This window comes from Phalacrocorax aristotelis, chromosome 1, assembly GCF_949628215.1.
Source record: "Phalacrocorax aristotelis chromosome 1, bGulAri2.1, whole genome shotgun sequence".
NCBI classification, from domain to species: Eukaryota; Metazoa; Chordata; class Aves; order Suliformes; family Phalacrocoracidae; genus Phalacrocorax; species Phalacrocorax aristotelis.
In genome coordinates this window covers 19994082-20006250 of record NC_134276.1, presented here as the reverse complement: position 1 = coordinate 20006250, position 12169 = coordinate 19994082, and the positions used below count along the sequence as shown (strand labels likewise).

The window sequence follows — 12169 nt, the reverse complement described above, 5'->3', positions numbered from 1 at the left end:
ACTAGATACTCTCAGAGAGTCTTTTATTTAAAAAAGTTTAATTTGACTACCTAATAATGTCCCATCATCACCTTCATGTCAAACTGTGGCTGAAGAGTTTGGTTCCTAGAGCTGACCTCGCAGTGGTAAGCACTGAATACATTCCCTCACACATCAGCATGGCCAATCACGTGCCACAGGAAACACTTTTTACCTCCAGTCATGTGCTAGAGAAAAGGCTGTACCACCACAGTTGGAAGAGGACAATGTGCCATCTACCAGGACGCTTCTGTGCAAGACAGTTTAATTCACAAACCAGCTGGCAACTGCTTATTGAAGTTTACTGAATCTTAGCTATACAGCTGTTCTTGGCAGTACTCTCATCTTTTCATGGGCAGCCACAAAAAGCTGCAATAATTTTTTCAAACCAGCTCCAGTACACAACATCCTTTTTCACTCCCTTCCAACACAACAGCCTCCCTCCTTCCAAAGCATTATTTGGCTTGATCACTCTTTGAAGTAACTTTTTTAACAGGAAGAAGCATCAGAAAAAACAGAATAGCTGTTAGACTGGAAAATGTAATGAATCAGAAGTAAAATTAGACGGTAGCCTTATACCTAAGATACAGTGAGAGTCAAAATATTACAATTTAAATATTGCAGTAGTAAGTTAAGGTTTAAAATGGACCACTTATTAATAACAGGCCATACAAACTCTCAGTGTCTTTCATGAGGTTGGTAATTTTAGAAGCTCAGAATAGATCCAAATCTGATGCCTTCCTCCTAAGCAGTGAGGTTTTGCAGAGAACCGCTTATTCTTTGTGTATGCAAGCCACCAAAAAGTGACAAAGAAAGTTGCAAGCTATGCAAATCTGGGAAACCTACTATGTAGAATGGCAAGGGAAGAAAAAAAAAAAGAAAAAAAATACTTCAAAATACAAGTGGTGGGGAAGACTACAACACCTGGGTCCCCCCTGTACCCAAGTGAAGAACACAGAGCGCAAGGCAGACACTGCCTTTTTGTTTTGTTCTCGGCTGCACGTTACCCACCAGACCTGCCGGGGCCGGCGGCGCTTTCCCCGGCGGCCTCTAGCGGCGACAACCCGCAGACGGCGGCCGCAACCAAATTCGGCTCCCAAAACCTCTCCCCATGGCGCACACCGCCTTACTTTCTCGTTCGCTGCACTACTTGGCGATTTCAGAATCCCCCGTGCAGCCCCCCAAAAGCCCCATTATCAAAAAAGGCGCAAGCCAGAGCCAAATAACACCCCGATCCTACGGAGAGGAATTGGTAATCAGCCTCTCCTAGCCGACCTAACACCCAACAGAGATCACAGTCTGCTTTGCAAATCCCACACTGATGAAAAAACTGAAAATGCTCACTATTAAGAAGCTATGTGTTCCCCCAGTGACCTCCAGCTTTTTGGGGAAGGGGCGAAGCAGATGACTCAGAAGCCCTGCCAAGCCACACAAACTGCCAAAGGCACCCAACAAAATCACCCAGGCAAATCTGCGGGTGTGAAGAACCAGTCTGAACGCACAAAGGAGAGACACTGGAGTACGCTCTGCAAATTGCTGGGTTATTTTAAACCTCTCATTCCTCTTCTCATCCTCAAGATATGCAGGATGCAGGATTGGAGAAAGAAGGGAAAAATTTAAAGATGGCTAAAGATGTCTCGTCACAGATTTTAATACACGCTCTAAAACTCTAGAGGGCACCCGAAATATGCCCTCCCCCTCCCTCCTGAGCCGGGTAACGTGAGCAGCGGCAGCAGCCCGTCGTCTGCTTGCCGGAGTTGGTATTGCAGGAGGGATGTCTGCAGCAGCAGCGCCCACCCCGAGGAGGAGCCGCCTCACAGCCATTACTGGGGCTTCGCCCCAGGGCAGCAGCTGCTGGACCCAGGAATTTCCCCACCCAAGCCTGGAGGCCCCTCCTTCTACCCCTGCCCCCCGAGATATAGGGGGGTTGGTCAAGCCGTCCCTAAGCAGGTCTAGCAGAGACAGAAACAGATACATAAATAACACTCACAATGGAGCTCCCTCTCCTTGTTGGTCTCTGCCAAGGCTGCACCAAACTGGGCTGGAGCCTAAGGGAAAGACATGGGGTTAAGATGGGGCAGCGAGGAGCAGGCAGCGCCTCCAAGCACCGTTTCCTTTGCCGGGCCAGGGCAGGACCGCCTGCATCACCCACAACTCCCCTTTAATCTCAACCTTTAAAATAAATATATACGAAAAAAATTGCCCTCGCCGGGGGCGGTGGGGCATTCCTCAAGCACACCCACGCCGTTGAAGGCGGGGGGACAAGGAGCCGCCCCAGGCGCAGCTGCACCGGGGGCATCTCGGCGCGAGTGCGGGGGGGAAAGGCAGCAACGGCACCCACGGCGGGGGGCAAGTATTACCTGCTAACTTGCCTAAGCAGCCCTGAAACGGCGCCCCCGGGGGTGTCGAGACCCTCAGCGGCGGCGCCTCAGCGCCAGGCGAGCGCCTCGGCCCCCCGCAGGCTCCCGCGGCAGTTGCCCCCGGTCTCGGGTTTGCCCCCCTGCAGTCGGCCAGCAGCACTGCCGCCTCCTGTCCGCCATTAGAGAGACCCAGCCAAACAATACGGGAGGGGAGCAGCGACGGCGGCAGGATCCGCGAAGCGCCGGGCAGGGAGACACCCACGGGGGGGCGGCGAGGGCGGTGGGTGGGGGAGGCACTGGGGCAGAACAACAGCCGAGGGCCCGACGGGGAAAGGAGGGAGGGAGGGAGGGAGGGAGTTAAAATAGGTGGCGCTAAACCAGACCCGGCCCTTCCCCCAAATGCCCCTGCCCCCCCCGGGGCTGCCCCCGGGCGCCCCCCGTTTACTCCCGTCGCCCACCTCCAGGCCACGATGGTCATCGGCGGGGCTGCCCCCGCTGCTACCCGCGCCCCCTCCGCCGCCGCGAGAGGTGGCGGCGCGGTAGCGACGACACCGTGGGGTACTTAGCCCGGATAGCTCGGAGGCACGGCGGCTGCTCTCCCATCCCCGCCCTGGGGGCAGTTCCGCGCCGCCAACCGCCCGCCAGCCCACCCCTGAGGCGCAGCACCCCCACCTTACCCGACTCCCCACCGCTCGCAGGCGCGGACACCCCCCCACCCCCCCGCGGGGGACGCACGCACTCTGCGCTACTCCTCCGGCGTCTCAACTCTAACTCGGTCTAGTCCCGGGCGAAGCGCAGCTGCTAGCGAAGGGGAGGAGGAACCGGGCCAAGCAAGCTCGGGGGAGATCCGCCTCCCTGCCCCGCCATTGGCTCCCCCAGAGGGCGGGCTCTCGCGCTGGTCCAGCGGAGTGGGTAGCCCTCCCATCCATCAGAGCCGCCCGCAGCCGGTTGACCCTATAAACTGCCAATCTTTCTCCTGGACATGCCCGGGGTTCTTCCCACTTTGATCCATCAGGTTTGAGGAACCCGGATCGTTGCCCACCGGCTTGTTAGCCGCGTCCGAGGGCTGCGCTCCCGCTTCCCCCGCGCAGCTGTTTGACAGCAGCAACTTGCAGAAGTTTGCTCTGTCGCCGGGCCGGGCGCCTCGCCGGCAAGGAGGTTGCGCTGCCCATCCCAGCCTGGTGCTCGGTCCCTGTGGACGCCACAGCCCCGGCCGTGGGGCGCGGGTTCACCTCTCGCTCTCCGCCCCTCGCCACTGAGCGATACGGCTAGCAGGGCTCCTCCGTGGCCCTCCGAGAAGTCTCGCCCGGTTCCTTCTCCCAGCAGGGCTTTGAACCTGGGGCCATTTCCATGAGGGACAGAGCGTGGATAATGGAAGCGCTCCCCCAGGGGAAAGGGAGAGAGCGCACGTATCCCAGGGAGGGCGCCTCCCCCGCGCCCCCGCAGCCTGCCCCGCCGAGCAGCGCCTCCTTGCTGCCCTCGCCCTAGGACGCCCTCCTGCCCCCACCCGCTGCGGGGGAGGGCGCCATGTCAGCCGCCGACAGGGCTCCTGGAGGAGCTGCTGGTGGTGGTGGTGGTGGTAGCAGTGGTGGCGTCCTCCATTTTGTCGGAAGCTGCTGCGGGGAGCTTGGGACCAATTCAAACCAACGTGAGGCGCAGCGGGGCGTCCATTTGAGGCGCTTCTGCCCGGCTCCCCGCGGGGTGAGGAGCCAGGTGCCCCCGGCAGTGCCGCGGGGTGGGTACCAGTGCTCCCGGCGACCAGGCGCCGGGAGCCAAGCTCTCCGCCCGCCCTCCGCCAAAATGGAGGATGCGCACTTCCCTTGCGCGGCTCCTTCCCCCCGCTCGGGCCATGGCAGTCAAGCCCGCTCTTTCGAGGACTTGGGGAGCTCAGCCAGCCCTGCTACGTGCTAGTCCCACTCTTCCCCTTTTACTCATCCTCCTCTGCCCAGAAGAGGGAGAGCGAGCGAGCAAATACCCGCCCTGCCTCTTCTAGCCGGTATCAATTCGTGTCAACCACGCGGAGTAGTGTCCCCTGGAGAGAGGCTCTTGCATGTGCAAGGAGCCAGGTTCAAGCCGCTGGCGCCATTTCCAGGCCGGAGCTGGGAACCTCTCTCGGGATCAGCTTGGGGAGCCTGCGGAGTAGCCTTGCTTTTGGGCGGTGCAGAAGTCACTTAAGGGCTGGCTCCTTCTTCCACCACCCTTGATGTGTTTGGTTAATAATTTTCATTTGTGGGAGAGACCAGAAATTTTCTATCTCCTATTGTCACAACAATACATCTGCTTTCTTCCTTATGGTCCCACCCAGAGACACAGGCTTCAGTCAACAACTCAAGCCAAAAGCTTCTCAAACACTGTTACTGAATGTTGTTGAGGTGAATTAATGTGGGTTTTTTTCTGCACATTCCTAGCCATCACATGAAGCTTGGAAGGGCTGCTTGGTAGGGGGGGGAGACGGTTACCTCAAGGCTCGTGGCAGCTTGCACTGCCATTGCTCATGCCTGAAAGAAAGGTGAGCTGATGGCAAAACAGTTCTAACACAACCACTGCCAGGGAAGAAAGTGCCATGGAGATGAATCACCACTGGTTTTGAAGGTCTCCTCAAAGTTGCCCTTTAATTCATAAACTCTATTCTACAGCATCACACTTGTTCAGCTAATTGTGTTCATATTAACCAGACAGCTGTTGAAATTTCAACATTAGATCTCATGTGCTCCATCAGGTCACCTGGCTCCTGACCATTTCCATTATTAGGCTTGAACATCATCTAGGTTGGTAAAAGTCAAAATCACATCAAGTCATCCTCCACATTACATATTTTCCAACCTTTCGAGTTGCATATATCAGGAAGATGCTGTTTGTTCTACAACAGCGGTTGCCTGTAAACATTTAAGTTCTGAGGAAGTTCAGAAAGAAATTAAAGAGGATTTAAACACCTGATTTTGAGAACTTTGATGCCTCCAGAGGTGGATGGTAGAAAATGAATGGTTTTCTAATTTAGAACATGTTAAGTGAAAGCTATCATAACTCTTACTAGTCATTAAAGAAAAAAAACAAAGAGCACCTTCCTCTTACCACTGCATTAGGAATAGACATTACCTAACAGTGTTATCTAGGACTTTTATGTGGCAATGTAGCAATAGACCATTTTCATTAATGTTTCAGATTATATAGTTCAAACAGAAATTTTAATGGTTTTGGTTGCAATTTTGGAACTGTACTGAAATGTATTTATATATAAAAGTCTATAACTCCAGAGAACCCTTGTCCCCCTATAGACATGTAACCTTATTTTTGAATTTGTATGTTCAAATGTAGACAAAAATAATGAAATACGCCATGATTTTTCTATTATTTTTTCAACTGACATCAGGAACAAGGATGAAAATGTTCAGACACCAATGTAAATTCCTCTTAATCTGTAAAACCATGTATAATTCAGATTATTTTTAGGAATAATCCAGATCAAGTAATTATGTTTTATGCTTTGGAAGAGTTAGCATTAACTTGAACACAAAGCAGTAAAATCTTTTTGTGAACACCAGAGATCTAAAACGAATGTATTTATAGGCTCCATACCACTGCTTTCATGGACAGGCCTGATGTCAGCAACTTCACTAAAAAATGTCAAATGTATTGACTGGCAGTAGATAAATTCAACAAAGCTGAACCAACAGTATACGCAATGACTTACAAGAGAGACATCCTTCTATCTGTCATGGAGTAAAATTGTCTCAAAAAGCAGTCAACTGTATTTGAATTGAGAAGGAGTAATCTGATATATTTTAAAGAGTTTATGTTTGAGCAGGAATCTTAAGAACACTACCAAGCCAACCCTCAAGTGATGCATAGTATATTGTAGGGACAAAATGAACATAGTTTAAAGCTACCTCCTGTTATCAGCGATATTTATGTATGATAAAGAATAGTGACATTTGTTCCAGAATTAGAAGGAAACATATTCATTTGACTGAAGGACTTCTTCAGCCTGAACACTTTTAGCTTTACATCAATCTAATTGTTTGGGTGTCTAGAACAGAATTCTGAGGAATGAAGAGGAAGTACTTGAACAAGATGTCTTTTACTACTTCATATATGTAAGACTTCAAAAGTAGACGTTCATTAAACCCTTTAGAACACAGTTTATTACAACTGATTTGATGATTGGCTGGGAAAAAAATTGTGTTTGGAATGCAGATAAAAATGACATTTATAGAAATGTCTGTGTGTTTCCACCACCTCTGGAAGTGAAAATGGAGTGTAATCCATGGTATGTGACCCCAAAATTTCTTCAATGTCATTGTTGTCTTCTATACTGCCCCACCCCCCAAACCTTGTAATCTCTGCTTTACACAGTTCTATTTATCCTCTTGATCTTATTCTTTTCTCTACTTTCTTCCCCTACCATTTCTGCCAATGTTTCTCTTTCTTTTCTGTCCTTAATCTCACTTATTTTGTCTATTTCGCCTCAATCCCCCTTGGCCATCACAAAGAAGAAATATCTCAACAAACTGTATTAGCTGATGGAACATGGTGTGTTTTTCATGGTCGTGGCAATAGTGGAATTCTTGTCTACTAGCTGGTTGCCCAATACAACTTCAAGAAATAACAGTGGGAGGAAAAAGATTAAAAAACCAATACCAAACAAAAAGTATCTTAAAAAAGAATCTTAAAACACCTATGATCAGTCACATCTCAATCATTTTGTTTTCATTATATAATATTCCCTCTGTTGGTGTTGCAATTTTTGAGTTTCATTAGGCATTGTAGCTATTCTTTATAGACTAAAGTTCTTAATTAAAAGATACCATATGTGTGTATATGTTTGTACTGTACATAACGGAACCCATACTATTAAAAATTTGAAAAAAATTGCTTTCTACAAAACATTACCTGGGGTTTTCATTATGGTTGTTGAACTACTTATACTTTGCATAATAACTATAAACAAATCAATATGCATCTATAAATAAATTGCATTCAGCTGTTTAATTGGCAGCTTATTTAACCAAAAGTGATCTTTCAAAAGGTCAAATAATGACACAATATACACTATCCAAAAAGATTACTATTCATTGCATGATATGTCTTCAAATTACCTTTCTGCCACATCTCATATTTCAGTTTTGAAAAAGTAAAGAATAACTTATGTTCTGCACTGGGCAACCTCCCCACAGAAGACATTGCCATACAGTAAAGGCTAAGAATGTAATACCCAATATAGTGTTATTCTGAAATCACTTGCAGTGAGTTTCCAACAATCAACTTAATTTTTGCTTGCAAAATAATTTTTATCAGTTTTTAAACATTTGAGGGTTTTAGTTGGTTAAATCTCTTGTCTTTATGGAGAAGGAATGACAATGTAAAACAGAATATAGGACTGGAAGAGACTCCCTAGGTCGGTGAGTCCAGTTTCTTGCTATTACAGGAAACTGTGTCATATAATCCCTTCCAGAAACTTTTCAAGCTCCATCTTAATGGTAGTTTGATATGTTTACCCCCTACTCCTGTTGCAAATCTGTGCCAGAACTACATTGTTTTGGTGTTTAGAGACCTTCTAATTTCCAGACTAAATTTATTCAAGAATCCATTATCCATTTGTTTTTGTGCCAGTGTTCGTCCCTTGGCTTAAACAGCTCTTCTCCCTCCCTAGTGTTTACCCCTGATATATTTATAGACAGTAATCATATTCCCTCTCAGCCTTCTTTTGCTAGACTAAACAAAGATCTTTTAGTCTCTTCTTGCTCAACAGATCTTCATTCCACTGGTCATTCTACTAGCCTATATTGCCATCTGTCTCAGTGTGAACCTATCTGTCTTTAATGTGGGTTGAAATTCCCATAATATTCCATTTTTAACTGAATTGTTACATTGTACAGTACATTAATGTTTCCATAGCTCCATATCTCCATGAAATATCGCAGTCTTGCATGTGCAGTTGCCTTTTTGCACAACTACATTATATAGCCACCATCTATTCTAGTAGTACTTATGTTCTTTTCTACACCACTTATTTGCTGGGAAGGTTCTCTGCTAACAGCAAAATATTTGTTAGCCTCCAAGTGTGTGACCTTGCATTTTGTATTACAGCAGTTTGTTTTATTTCCATTAGTTAAATCATCAAGGTCATTCATTGTTTTTCCATATGACATCCCACTGCAGCTGTGTTGATGATGCTGCCTAATTTTGTGAAACCAGACAATGCAATAAGCTTATTTTCTCTTCTTTACCAAACAATAAGATCAATTCCAAGAATAACTCCCAAAGAAATCTACTAGCAGATACTCTCCAATTTGACATTCTCCTGTTCGGTACTGCCTGCTGCCATTTCTCTCATTCTGCTCTGGAAAATATAATCTCTGTGCTTCTTGATGTGTAGCAAAGCTTTTTTGCTAGTCAGTCCCTCTTTCCCTAAAAGCTGTCTACTTATTCTCAATTATCCTTTTTATGCACTGTGTTCGCACCTGCCCCTTGAAGAAACAGCAAATAATTTCCATTTCAAACTCCTGATCTCCTCAGTTCAGTTGACTTGATTAACTAGGTCCCTTAGCTTACCAAATCTGCCTTATGAAATCAAGAGGCTTAGATACAGACCTGCTTTTGTTTTCTTTCCATGCAATATACACTAAATCAACTTTAGGATAATTTTCGACAACTAGCTTTTCTATACTGTCCTCAAACTGTAAGTCCAAGTCTAAAATACCATCATTTCATGTTGGTTTAGTGACATTTTGCTGAGAAAACCTGTCAGCTACGACATTCAGCTATATTTGGGATCCTGCCACCATTATTAACATTTGTCCTCCAATTAAGTAAAAAAAAAGCTAATAGCTTTTTGCCTCCTTAGTGAGTTTAAGCAACTTATGTGTCAGACAGGTACCAAAGTGCCTCCAAAGACAGCAGAGCAGAGCATGCAGCCTGAAGGAGGACAGAATATCTCCATTGGAGCAGGAGGGTTTTGTTGCATGAACCTAGCTTCTCATCTTAGCATAACCTATCTTTGGAGCAACGTCTGTGTATGTATTAATATATGTGAAGGAAATCCCTTATTCTTTCTAAATCCAATTGCTTTTTAGGTTTTCATTAGTGGATCTCAAAAATTATTTGATCACAAATGTTAATCAAATACTGGATTTGGTAAATCAAACCTTTCCTAGTCTCCTCTTGAACAAGATCTTTCTACTTACGGGTTGAAGATCTCCTCCTGTGGGGTCTGTAAGAAGAGTGTTGAAAGAAAGGGCTTCAGTATACAGGAACCTTGAACTCTTTCTTTCCATTAATTTTAGAATGTACTATTCCTTTATCTTCCCAGTGTTTCTCATACTGAGGAGCTTGTATAAGATCAGGCTCCGTGAGGCTTCATGTGTGGTTTCTCCACAGGCAAGTTGCTGCATGATAAAGCTGCTACCAAAAGTAGCAGTCCTGTCCTCTCCTCAATGACTGGCTACAAATTTCTGTCAACTTTCTATGACGACATGAGTGTTCATGTGGTTAACAATTGGCCAATTTCCAGTTAGACCAACGTGTTGATCTCTGCAGGTGCAATCAGACAAGTGATAGTGCCAGATCAGGGAGCACAGTGGGAAGCACAGGGGAACAATGTATATCCCATTAGTGAAACTGCACTGCTCATCTGCATAAATCAAAGAATCAAAGTGATGCTACATACATGACAAGGAATGAGTAGGTTCTGACTGGTGATCTGGCTTCTGCTTTATCTCAGTAAGATTCACAATGTAGTTTTTAATTAGTTATTAACATTGTTTAGAGATGGCTGAGAGGAAAAAAACTGCAAAATATGAAATTGTGAAGTGCATTCTATTTCATAAAGCTTAAAATTGGTCAGTTTTTAAAACATTCTTTAAGAAATTTCTTGTAAGAAATTTAACTCAAAAATCAAACTATTCAAAATCATAAGATTCTTTTACTGCAAATCACTGTGATGTTAGTTTTGACAATACTTTGACACATACTTTCTAGACAAAACTTGGAAAATCTAATTTTTTTGCAAACATTTTCATTTTCAAAGCAAAGCCATTTTTCTTCTGTTTCATTCAAAGTGTTTGAGCCTGTCCTAGCACTGAACACAGTTGCTTTTTTAGGCAACTTGTCCTTTTCTGTCAGATGAGGACTGTGCCATGGTCATCAGTACCTTCAGACTGGATTAATGCATTGCTGTTTTATATGCTAAAAGGACATTTGGAAAAATTAGTTAGGGCAGGACACAGGAAATTTACTACAGGATCTTTCCACTAGGCCTTCATTGAACTATGAGGTGGGTGGGAGAGTATGGTAAACAGCACAGTCCCTCCCTTGCCATGAGACTCAAAATATGTGCCAGACAGTGCCTTGCAAATGGGAAGGATCCAACCCTACTTTCCACAAAGATAAGATTGTGTGATAAGGCTCTCATAAGACTCCTTACTGACCTTACCATTTCTTCCTTTAAAATGACTGCAAAATGAGACTTTCACTTGTGTCCAGAAATCTAAAATTATTGTTCTTTAAACATCTGTCATCATATTGCAGCCTCTTTTCCACATACCCAAAAATTTTCTTCCTTCTTTGCTGCATTAACTAGTGCTTGATCCTCAAGTGCAGTCCCTTCATGGGTATACCCCCAACCCCAGTTCTGAATCTGTTGTGGTATTCTCTATTCTGTGGTCCTCCAAAGGTCTATCACTCCCTTTTAACTTTATAGTGTCTCTTAAGGTACCTTCCGTTCAATCTCTTGGTCTTACTCTAAAACTATAATCTTCTTTCATAAGCATTTATTTATTTTTTTTCTAAACCATTCTTGTGCTCTCCATTATAAATAAATATGTTATACACAAAAAAGTAATTGAAACAATAATAAGTTCAGCTTATGTTCAGCTCAACAGGCAGCTCCTCCTCCCACTTTGTCAGCTTATGCAGAGTCAGACTCAAAAATCCCCATCCTGTGATCCCACCTCCAGACCTGCTCCTATGCTCTCCACCCCTTGAACTAGTTATTAACTGGCAATGCACATTTGAGTGTATGCATTATGTCATATTCCCAAATTACACTAATACTCCTTTTTCAAATCACGTCTGTCTCATTCAGCATATGAAGTGAATGACATTCATGCATACCCTTCAACATTTTTTTTATCCCCGTGTTAGGGAATTCAGTTCATGCTTTTTTTAAGAAACACCGTTCCATGTTCTAAATAATTTTCCTTGGGATGGTGTAATCCTGGATGTATGTATATACTAGGGAACAAGAGTCCGGAGTGCAAGCACAGCTCTGTACAAAGGGGTCTGGGGGTTTGGGTTGGTGGTAAGCTCAATATGAGTCAATAATGTGCCCTGGCAGTGAAAAGGGCCAGCTGTATCCTAGGGTGCATTAGGCACAGTATAGCTAACTAGTCAAAATAAGTGATTGTCCCACTATACTCAGCATTGATGTGGCCTCACCCTGAGTAGTGTGTGCAGTTTTGGGCTCCACAACGTAAGGATAACAGTATATTAGAATGTGTCCAAACGAGGGCAACAAAGATGGTAAAGGGACTAGAGGGCATGACTTAATAGGAGCGGCTGAGGATACTAGGTTTGTTCAGCTTAGAGGAGACTGAGGGGTGACCTCATTGCTTTCTACAACTTCCTCATGAGTGGGAGCAGAGAGGGAGGTGCTGATCTCCTCTCTCTGGTGTTTGGTGATAGGACGTAAGGGAATGGCTTAAAGCTGTAACAGGGTAAGTTCAGATTGGATATCTGGAGAAAGTTCTTCACTGAGGGCATGGTCAAGCACTGGAACAAGCTCTCCAGGGAAG

General features: G+C 45.4%; 1 protein-coding gene across 13 annotated transcripts in view; it reads right to left on the bottom strand.

The window, feature by feature from the left end:
• ZMYM2 (zinc finger MYM-type containing 2) overlaps positions 1-3204 on the bottom strand; it is a 90863-nt gene extending 87659 nt beyond the window's left edge. For 5 of the 13 annotated variants that reach the window (XM_075082937.1, XM_075083031.1, XM_075082980.1 and 2 more), the window contains exons 1-2: positions 3118-3204; positions 2009-2066 (exon numbers count right to left, since the gene is read on the bottom strand). The gene's annotated coding sequence lies outside the window, so the exon portion shown is untranslated. Of the gene's footprint in view, positions 1-2008; positions 2067-2378; positions 2649-3055 lie in introns of those variants that run through there. The other 8 variants (XM_075082946.1, XM_075083000.1, XM_075083023.1 and 5 more) reach the window with 7 other exon arrangements.
• Positions 3205-12169: the final 8965 nt, after the last annotated feature.